This window comes from Lathyrus oleraceus, chromosome 5 (genome assembly GCF_024323335.1).
Source record: "Lathyrus oleraceus cultivar Zhongwan6 chromosome 5, CAAS_Psat_ZW6_1.0, whole genome shotgun sequence".
Taxonomy (NCBI): Eukaryota; Viridiplantae; Streptophyta; class Magnoliopsida; order Fabales; family Fabaceae; genus Lathyrus; species Lathyrus oleraceus.
In genome coordinates, this window is record NC_066583.1 from 153120006 (window position 1) to 153131182 (window position 11177).

An 11177-nucleotide genomic window follows, 5' to 3' on the forward strand; every position below is an offset into this window, starting at 1 on the left:
TCCTTATCGGTGTCCCCGCCAACAACTACATTCTCAGGAATGTGCGCGGGGACTTGGTTAGGCACCAAATTATTAGTATAATAATAATTATCCGGGTTGCGCACATCTGTGCGATTTGGGAGGATAAATTCTTGTAACACATTATTAGCAATTATTAAATTAAATTTACCGTCACTCATTCGTTTTACTAGTTTCATGCTCCTTGCCATGTCAATGTCAATGGCATGATGCGAGAGCGAGATTAGCCTGGAGAATTTTTCTTCGAGTCCTAGGACTCTGGCTATGGAGGTTATTAAACCTCCAAAAATAATCGGGCCTCACTTCACATTGACAATGACCTGCATGTGAGATAGCATGAACGAGACGGTATTCACCTTTCGTGGCAAAAATGTGACAAACAAATAGAAGAGTTCTTTTTCGTTCACCTTGTTAGAATTTGCTCGGCCAAAAATTATGCACGCCAATATTTGGTGGAAATATCGAATAATCGAGTTTTGAATTAAAGTGGCTCTGTTTCCATCAAAACTATGGGTTACTGTACCGGTTATTGCCCTCCAAAATGGTCGGAAGGCGCGTTGCCAACCCTCAGTATCTGGGACCTCACTTACTACACCATCCCCATGGGGAAAATGTAGCAAGTCCGCTAATTGGGAAAATGTAAGGGCGTATTCGACGTTAAATAAACGAAACTGGACAGTCCCACTGGAGCAGTTTGTGTTGGGTGTGGGACTAAAGATTAATGAGCTTAGGAATTCTAATGTTAGTTAAGCATAAACAGGGTCCTTGAGAGATAGAAAATAATTCAAGTTTAAAATATCTAGCATATAGTTAACACTATTTTGATTTCCTAAGGCATATAAACAGTGTTTTCATCGGCATACCTTGTCGATTCGATCTTTCTGGCGCTTAGAGACACGTACATCTCCTCTTGTAATTCGCCCGGCTCACCGTTTCTGAACACTATTTCATATTCCCTCATATGTGCCATAATGGATTTCACACCGCTTGTGTAATATAGTAAGAATAGAGCAAGAAAGGGGAGAAATATGTGAATGAGAGTTGTGAACTGTTGAGGTAATGTGGGTGGTTTATATAGAGGTGACAGTGGTTGGAAAATTAATTGGTAGATAAATAGCATTAATCATATTCAATGTATTGGTCCAAGAGATTTGAAAATTGGTTGAATGGCATTAAGCATTGTCTGCATGCAAGGAACATCTCATTAAAGGTGAGTTGAATGAACCAAAGTACACAGCCTGCGCGTGTAGGCTTGTGTAGTGGCCTGCGCCACTTTTGGTGTGTGTGGCGGGCGCCACTAGGGCCTTATGGCGGGCGCCACAACCCTCACATGGGCGCCACAACTGTGTGTGGCAGTCACCACATGCAGTGTGGTTTCCCATGCGTGTGCTTTTATTTTTTTCTTTGACCATGCAATTTTTAATTTACCAATAAATATAGTGTATGGGAATAGAAAAACATGATATATTAGAATGGAATTTAATCGCAAAATTGACGAATGAAAGAATCGGGTAGACGGAAAAAGATGAAATAATTTGTCTACTGGAATAAAAGGAAATAAAATAATTAAATAAATTCCAATATGTAAAAGTAGATAACAAATAAATCTCAACATGAAAATAAAATAAAATGAAAGTCAGTAAATCGGTAACACTATAATAAATTAGCCATTACGGCGACTGCTGGTAGGAGGAGCAAACGAGTAAAAATGCTGGTAAATGTGATCCAGGTTCTCTGTCACTACATCCATAAATCCGTGGAGTTCCATGCGGAGGGTGCTCAGCTCGCCTCTCAGATTGGCGACATCTGTCTGAACAGCTTCAATGGCAGCATCATGATCGGTGAGAGGTGCAACAAGTATAACTGAGGCATGTGATTTAGCTCAGAGAGATAATTGTCATAGTGGTCGTAGATTTGGGGTGTCTCTGGTGGAGAGGGTGGTGTATCTGGTGGTCCATCCAAATCATAGAGCCAGTTGTTCCTATCATATACACTCGTCCTAGGGTCTGGCAGGGTAAACAGGTGTACCACTTCGCGATTGATTAGAAACTCAAACACGTCTGGACCTAGGTTCCTAATGATGCCGGTGTTGAAACAAAAGTCAATATTCATTGGTTGTATTCCACCTAAAGGGGTGAGCCTAATAAGTGGCTGTCTTAGTCTGATGGCATTTGCTATCATGGTTACTAAACCTCCCACTAAGATTGGTCCATAGTCCTCTTGTGCCATACGATACATGTTAGCTATCATAAATGTAGCAGTGTTAACAGGTCGGGCCTGTGATGCGCAGTACATTATGAAAAGTTCGTCTTTGGACACAAAGGTTCTATTCTTTTCCTTTCCAAATAGACTGTGAGCTAGAATCTTATGAAAGTAACGAATGACAGGGTTATGGATGTTCTCTGATTGCATAAGGTATGGCTCGGGATGGTTATTTCTAGTGATGCTACCCCAAAAGAGGTCTAATTGGTTGTCCACAAGTATGTCTTCCTGGGTGATGGTAAAGGTATCAGGGCCATTAGGACATCCTAGGAGTTCAGCCATTTCTCTGTGGGTGTAGCGATAGTCTTTGTCAAACAACCTAAAGGTGATTAGGCCTTTGTTAAACCCCATACCATGGTTTGGTAGGTACACTAGGGAGCTTAGGAATTCTAGAGTCAACCTAGTGATGGAACTAAACTTCCTCTTGATAGCAAAGGTGTCCCAACCTAGTTGGTTAATTAGGAACATAACACTGTCTATTATACCTAATTTGGTCATGGTTGGTTCATCTGAGTATAGGGTTATTGTCCTTTCTCTCTGAAATAGAGTCTTAAAACGTCTCTTTTGAGCTCTGCCTCTGAAGACTATATCCATGTAATCTACTTGTTGCATTGTGATAGTCAGTAGCTAGATAAAATCAAGTAGATGATAACATTGAGTTAGTAATGGTCAATAATACAGAAATGTACCGATTAACCTTAAGAGAAATAAATAAAGAAGAAAACAAAGAAATGAAGATTAAGCAATAGTAATAATTATAAATTTATGATGAAATTAAATATTTAAAGATAGAGTGTGGGTTGTCTCCCACCAAGCGCTTTGTTTATTGTCATAAGCTCGACAGAAATATGATAGGTGCTATTCTTTTGAATGAGCGCGAGACTCTGCAAACTTAAGATTTGCAATGTAATCAATGTTATCACCGTTATAGTAATGTTTCAAACATTGGCCATTTACTATGAATGGTTCCTCGTTTTTCCTTTTATCTCTATTGCTCCATTCAGAAAGATATTGGTAATTTCGAAGGGAACGGACCATCTAGATCGAAGTTTTCTGGGAAAGAGTCTGAGGCGGGAGTTAAATAGGAGTACTTTGTCGCCTTCCTTAAACTCTTTCCTTAATATGCGATTGTCATGCCATTTTTTTGTTCTTTCTTTATAGATTCAGGCATTCTCATACGCATCTAACCTAAGTTCTTCTAGTTCGTGGATATCTAATATTCTTTTCTCGCCTGCGGTAGTATAATTGAGATTAAGGGTCTTAATGGCCCAATATGCTTTATGTTCTAATTCTACCAGTAGATGACATGATTTTCCATAAACTAGCTTAAAAGGTGTGGTTCCCATTGGGGTCTTATAAGCTGTCCTATATGCCCACATGGCTTCTTGTAATTTTGAGGACCAATCTTTCCTAGAGGTGGCCAATGTCTTTTCTAAGTTTTGTTTAATTTCTCGGTTTGAGACTTCTACTTGCCCACTCGTCTGTGGGTGGTAGGGTGTTGCTACGCGGTGTCGGACTCCATATTTCTGTAATAGCTTTTCAAAAATCCTTGAAATAAAATGGGAGCCACCATCACTGATGACAAGTCTCGGCACTTCGAATCTAGGGAAGATTATTCGCTTAAAGAGTCTAATTACCACTCGTGTGTCATTCGTTGGAGAGGCTATGGCCTCAATCCACTTTGATACGTAATTGACCGCAACAAGGATATACTTGTTACCGAAAGAAGATGGGAAGGGTCCCAGAAAATCGATTCCCTAAACATCGAAGATTTCTACTTCCAAAATACCTTTAAGCGGCATTTTGTCGCGTCTAGATATGTTGCCAGTGCGTTGACACCAGTCGCAATTTGTGATCGCGATGTGGACATCTTTCCATAGAGTGGGCCAAAAGAGGCCGGCTTGCAAGATCTTAGAGCAAGTCTTCGAGGTGCTTGCATGTTCTCCATAAGGAGCAGAATGACAGTGGGAAATTACGTTTTCTACCTCATCTTCTGGGACACATCGGCAGAAAATGTCGTCGGCGCCTCTCTTGAAAAGTAGAGGCTCATCCCAATAGTAATGTTTAAGATCATGGAAGAATTTTTTCTTTTATTGGTAGGTCAAGTCTGGCGGAAGCACCGTAGCTGCTAAGTAGTTGACGAAGTCAGCGTACCATGGTAGTGTGGTTTGGGTGTAAATTGCTTCCATTACTTCGTTTGTTTTAGTATCCTTATGGGTTAATGCATCTTTAGCTGTATTTCTTTCCAATTGGCCTATGAGTCTTTCGTACAGAAAATCATCATTTATAGGCACTCGTTCAAGTTCAATACCTCCCATTCTTGACAAGTGATCGGCTACGATGTTTTCAGTGCCTCTTTTTTATCCTTGATTTCTAGATCAAACCCTTGTAATAGCAAGATCCACCTTAGGAGTCTTGGTTTGGCGTCTTTCTTGTTCAACAGGTACCTAATTGCAACATGGTCGGTATAGATAATTATCTTTGCTCCTACTAGGTAGGAGCGGAATTTATCTAGAGCGGACACTACGGCTAAAAGTTCCTTTTCTGTGGTGGCATAGTTCATCTGTGCAGGGTCTAAGGTTCTACTTGCATAGTATATTGCATGAAGTTTCTTGTCCCTTCTTTGTCCTAAGACTGCGCCTACAACATAGTCACTAGCGTCACACATGATTTCAAACGGTAATATCCAATCGGGTGGTTGCATGATAGGTGCAGTGATAAGAGTTGTTTTCAGTTGTTCAAACGCCGCTAGGCATTTGTCGTCGAAGATGAATTTGGCGTCTTTCATCAATATACCAGTAAGTGGTTTTGTGATTTTTGAGAAATCTTTAATGAATCGCCGGTATAAACCGGCGTGTCCTAAGAAGCTTCATATTTCTCTTACGATTTTCGGAGGCTGGAGGTTTTCTATAACTTCTATTTTGGCTTTTTCGACTTCAATTCCCTTGTTAGATACTATGTGTCCGAGCACGATTCCTTGTCGGACCATGAAATGGCATTTTTCCCAGTTTAGCACTAGGTTCACTTTTACGCATCTCTTTAGTACCATTTCAAGATTCGATAAGCAGCCTTCAAAGCTCTGTCCGCATACGGAGAAATCATCCATGAAGACTTCCATGATGTCATCTATGAAATCTGCGAAAACTGCCATCATGCATCTTTGGAATGTTGCGGGAGCGTTACACAGTCCGAATGGCATTCGTCGGTAGGCGAATGTACCATAGGGGCATGTGAAGGTCGTTTTCTCTTGGTCGTTGGGATGAATAGGGATTTGGAAAAATCCCGAGTAACCTTCTAGGTAGCAGAAGTGAGAATGCTTAGCCAATCTTTCAAACATTTGATCGATAAAAGGTAAAGGAAAATGATCCTTCCGAGTGGCTTTGTTTAATTTTCTATAATCAATACACATTCTACTTCCAGTAACCACTCTTTGTGCTATAGATTCTCCTTTTTCATTGTTAACAACTGTGACGCCTCCCTTCTTTGGTACAACATGTACTGGGCTAACCCATTGACTATCGGATATCAGGTAGATAATACCTGCTTCTAACAGCTTTTGCACTTCTTTCTTTACTACATCACTCAGAATGGGATTTATCCATCTTTGATGTTCTCTAGAGGTCTTGCTGTCTTCCTCTAGCATTATGCGATGCATGCATATGGAAGGGCTTATTCCTTTTAGATCTGAGATATTGTAGCCCAAAGCAGTTGGGTATTTTCTCAAAACGTGTAGAAGCTTCTCGGTTTCTAGTTGCCCTAATTCTGCATTTACTGTTATAGGTCGCTCAAGTTCAGTGTCTAGGAATTCGTACCTTAGATTTTTGGGTAACGTCTTAAGTTCTAGGGTTGGTTTCTTTAGGCAAGGCATATGATCGGGCGTTAGTGCTAGGCATTCTCTTAGGTTGTCATCTTGGTATTCCTTGCTTAAATTTTCATCTTCATAAGTAAAAGGCCTTGGAATTTTCATTATTTCGGAGTATGATGTTTGTTCATTTTCCATTTCTCTTATGCATTCGTCGATGACATCTAGTAGACAACAGGTGTCGTCTATAGCTGGTGCCTTTCGGAATTGTGTCAAAATGAATTCGATCTGTTCCTCACCAACTTCGAAGGTTAGCTTTCCTCTTTTAACATCTATGATAGATCCGGTTGTGGCTAGGAATGGTCTTCCTAATATAATAAGGATGTTGGATTCCTCTTTTATATCCATGATTATAAAATTTGTAGGAATACAAAATTGTCCCATGCGCACCAGAACGTTTTCTAGCATACCTACGGGAAATTTAACGGAACAATCTGCAAGTTGTACAAACATCCTCGTAGGTCTTAGTTCTCCCATTTTTAGCCTTTCACATATGGATAAGGGCATTAAACTAATACTAGCTCATAAATCGCATAGTGCTTTATCGATGACAAACTTTCCGATTACGCAGAGTATGGAGAAACTACCTGGGTCTTTCAGCTTAGGAGGCATATTGTTTTGTATTATGGCGCTACACTCAGCAGTAAGTGTAACAGTTTTGTTATCCTCTATCTTCTTCTTGTTAGATAAGATTTCTTTGAGAAACTTAGCATATGAGGGCATCTGAGTTATGGCTTCTGTAAAGGGTATTGTGATATTCAATTGTTTTAGAAGCTCTACGAATTTTTTAAATTGCCCTACACTTTTAGATTTAACAAGTCTTTGAGGATAAGGGATATGGGGTTTATATGGTGGTGGAGGCACATAAGGTTCTTCTTTCTCTACGGCCTCTTCGTTTTTATCTTCCTCCCATTCGTCTTCCTTCTCAGTTACCTTACCTGGGTCTTGATGCATGGATGGGTTTTGAGTTCTAGGGTCGGTCGATCCGTCTAGTTCTGTCCCACTTCATAGTATAATAGCATTTGCATGACCTTTCGGGTTTGGTTGCAGCTGTCCAGGAAATGTGCCTGCAGGAGCAGCAATAGGTGCTTGTTGTTGAGCCACTTGTGAGATTTGAGTTTTCAACATTTTGTTATGGGTGGCTAATGCGTCTACCTTGTTTGCTAACTGCTTGATTTGCTCACTAGTGTGTATGTTTTGATTTAAGAAATCCTTATTTGTTTGGGCTTGGGTAGCTATAAAGTTTTCCATCATTATTTCTAAGTTTGATTTCCTAGGAGCATTCTGAGTATTGGTGGTACAACAGGTGTTTGATTAGGTGCATACAATGCATTATTGTTTTTGTATGAGAAGTTAGGATGGTTCTTCCAACCTAGGTTATAGGTATTTGAGTAGGGGTTTCCTTGAGCATAGTTCACCTAGTCTGTGGAGGTTCCTTTCAAGAGTTGACATTCTGGGGCAGTATTCCCTTGAACTCCGTATATCTTGCAGTTTGGTGTTATGGCAGCCACGGTGGCTGCTGGTGTTATGGTCAAGCTGTCTATCTTTTAAGTCAGGGCATCTACCTTGGCGTTGACATGGTCAAGACTGCTCAATTCGTACATGCCGCCCTTCAGTTGAGGTTTCTCTACAGAGGTTCTTTCGCTTCCCCATTGGTAATGATTTTGGGCCATACTTTCAATGAGTTGATAGGCCTTGTTGTATGGTTTATCCATCAATGCGCCACCTGCGGTGGCGTCTATTGTCAATCTTGTATTGTACAAGAGACCGTTATAAAAGGTGTGAATTATCAGCCATTCTTCTAGACCGTGATGTGGGAATAGCCTCATCATGTCTTTGTATCTCTCCCAAGGTTCAAAAAGTGATTCATTATCCTTTTGTTTAAACCCGTTTATTTGGGCTCTTAGCATAACCGTCTTGCTACGTGGGAAATATCGGGCTAAGAAGACTTTCTTCAACTCGTTCCACGTAGTGACAAAGTTGGATGGTAGAGACTGGAGCCAAGCTCTAGCTCTATCTCTTAATGAAAATGGGAAAAGACGAAGTCTTATAGCTTCTGAGCTGACACCATTCGCTTTCACTGTGTCTGCGTATTGCAAAAATACTGACAAGTGTAGGTTCGGGTCCTCTGTGGGACTACCTGAAAATTGGTTTTGATGTACGACTGACAACAGTGAGGGTTTTAGTTCGAAACTGTTGCCTTCAATTGCAGGGGCAGCGATGCTGTTATGAGGTTCATCCTGTGAAGGGATTGCATAATACTTAAGAGGACGGTTTTGCACTTGTTCGGCCATCTCTGGTTGAACAACTGATGCAGAAGTAGGAATGTTAAGGTCATGAAGATTTAGCTTGATATGATGTTCCCGTATCAAGTCTCGTATCCGGTGTTCTAACCTAAGATAACGCTCGGGTTCGTCGAGTTGTAGGTTTAATTTCTCGCCCTGAGAGCGAGTACTTGGCATACACTCGACAAATGTAGACAGGGAAAAAGAATTGTTGCCTTAGTCTATGTTGGGTAACGCTAGAGTTACGAAATCGACTAAATTAGTCCCCTGCAACGGCGCCAAAAACTTGATCGCGACTTTGGTAAGTCTATGTGAATTGTGACTGCAAGTGCACAGTCCTATCGCGTAGTTTTAAAGATTATCGAACCCACAAGGACTAATAATCGAACGTATCGTGGTCTGAGGTTACTATGTAAATCTAAGGCGAATGATTGTTCTAAGATCGGAGGGATGAAGAGAAATAATTATAGAATAGAATAAAGATAAAGATATAAGATATAGGGGATATCGGTATGTAATACATCAAACCTCGGGGATTCGATAGATAGTTGGTGTAATCTTATTTGTTAAAATATTCTTCAGTAGAAATTACTTATAGAAAGGACTTAGCCTCACACTCTCGTTTTATTGACTCCGACCATACTCCTAAACCAAAATGCCTGGCTCTCACGGTCTTATTTTGCATTTAAAAGTACTTTTTGAATATAGATAAAGTCTAATTAATCCTAAAGCGCTCTCGCTGTATTTAGGATCAATGCCTAGTTTAAGCTATCTGGTTAAAATCTCAAACTCTCGTTTTTATTGACCGTAACCTTAGTTTGTTTCGTACTCTCGTACGAAAAACAGTTTGATTAAAATAAGAAACTAAAACCGGAAAAATTAGTTTTATAAAAACTAACACCAATTATTTATTGAATCCCGTCGTTTCGATGGTCTTTACATACCGATCCCTAAGGGTTTAGCCGGACATAGACCCGGTGACAGACATGGAAATTGGGGAATTAATCATATAGTAAGGCATAAATAACTAAAACAGTAAACAATAATAAACCTGGATGGAAATTTAAGAACTGGAATTGAAACTTGAATCTTCGATTAAATAATTCCGGCAGGCTTTGGCAATGAATATCTCTTACAATTGAATCCCGAATGCGTAAAAAATAATGATCTGTAATAGTCCCCGATGTGGAAAGCTATCACGTTTACAATGGTAAGAAACTGCCTAGAAAACTCAAAGAAAAATAGTGCTGAAAATAATTAAGCGTAAACTAAAAACTGGAAAAAGAGAAAGTAAACTAAAAACTCGGAAGAAGAGAGAGAGAGAGAGCCAGCGAGTCTGAATGGTCCCCTTTTTATATCCTTTTCACATTCCTCAATTGTAGCAAGAGTAGTGGAAACTGTGGGTAAAAGGATGGAGAAAAAGTAGGAAAAGTGGGGAGACTCGGTTGTGGCGGTTGCCACAACCCTAATTCCATGATGAATGGCGAGTGTCACTCTTGTAGTAACCGCACACCACTTTTCAATCCTTTTGGCCCAATATGGCGGGCGCCACATCCTTTGGGTAATGGGTGTAACACCCTTCTAAAATACCCCAATAATTAATTAAAATAACCAAACATAAATCAGAGTATATATGCAATTTAAGGGTGTCACACTTGACACTTCACACCATGTTCCAATTTAACTCGTCATGCTCATTTATTCATCAAAATAAACATTTGCATAATTCGCAGCGGATAGAAATTAACAACAACATGCAAAACATGTAACACATTACATGTAAGGTTATTCAACAACCAAACCGAACAACAAGGCAAAACATCCCGTCCCGATGTTACATCTACCAGAGCATGACTCACTAAGGAACTACACTAGACTCCAAGGACTAGCTTCTACTCAATCACTGCACGTTACCTGAAACATAGTTGTAAGAGTGAGTTCCTTAATCGATATAATAAGCATTATAAAATATCATGTAATGCTAAGTAATTTAACACATTTCATCACCCTAATCATATCACACATTCAGCAACGACAACATCACTCATAATCATACTCAACACAACACAACACAAACACACGTATAATGTTGGAATACATCCATTCATATTATACGCCACACATACATTATGCAATGAGACTCCATGCATGCGGTACCGACTATTCGTGAACATATAGTTCAACCTCACCGATCAAATCCAGATACGGCTACCAAGCTCACTAGTCCCACTCATTTGAGACCTAGTGACTCACATCACTAATTCCTCACCATGGGAATTAGCTACCACCCCAAGGGCTATGCTATGCACGCTAAATAACCTAGCATGCAAACATCAACAACAATCCACAATAATTCACTCACTAATTCCTCACCATGGGAATTAGCTACCACCATAAAGGCCATATTATGCACACTAAATCACTTAGTCATGCAAACATCAACAATCATCCACAATGGACATATGCTCACACTCTAAGCCATAAACAGTCCATTCACAATTGCATACATAATAGATACATCCACAGCATTATGCATACAATCATACATCATCCACATATTTATCACATAATCATATCATGCCACATAATCAATCACAGTATTAGCACGCTCTACTAATACCCCTACCGCTCAAAACAACGGGAAATGATCCCTATTATATCATACGCCAATATAGGCCAAACATCAAACATGCACACCACATTTAAATATAAATTTTTCACTTTTCACACAGTGTTAACCGGTTAACGCC

At 39.9% G+C, this 11177-nt stretch overlaps 1 non-coding gene across 1 annotated transcript; it reads left to right on the forward strand.

Moving 5' to 3' along the window:
- The first annotated feature begins 7945 nt into the window (after positions 1-7945).
- On the forward strand, positions 7946-8052 carry LOC127089468 (small nucleolar RNA R71). The gene has a single exon (XR_007791061.1). It is a non-coding gene; the product is annotated as a small nucleolar RNA R71 (small nucleolar RNA).
- Positions 8053-11177: the final 3125 nt, after the last annotated feature.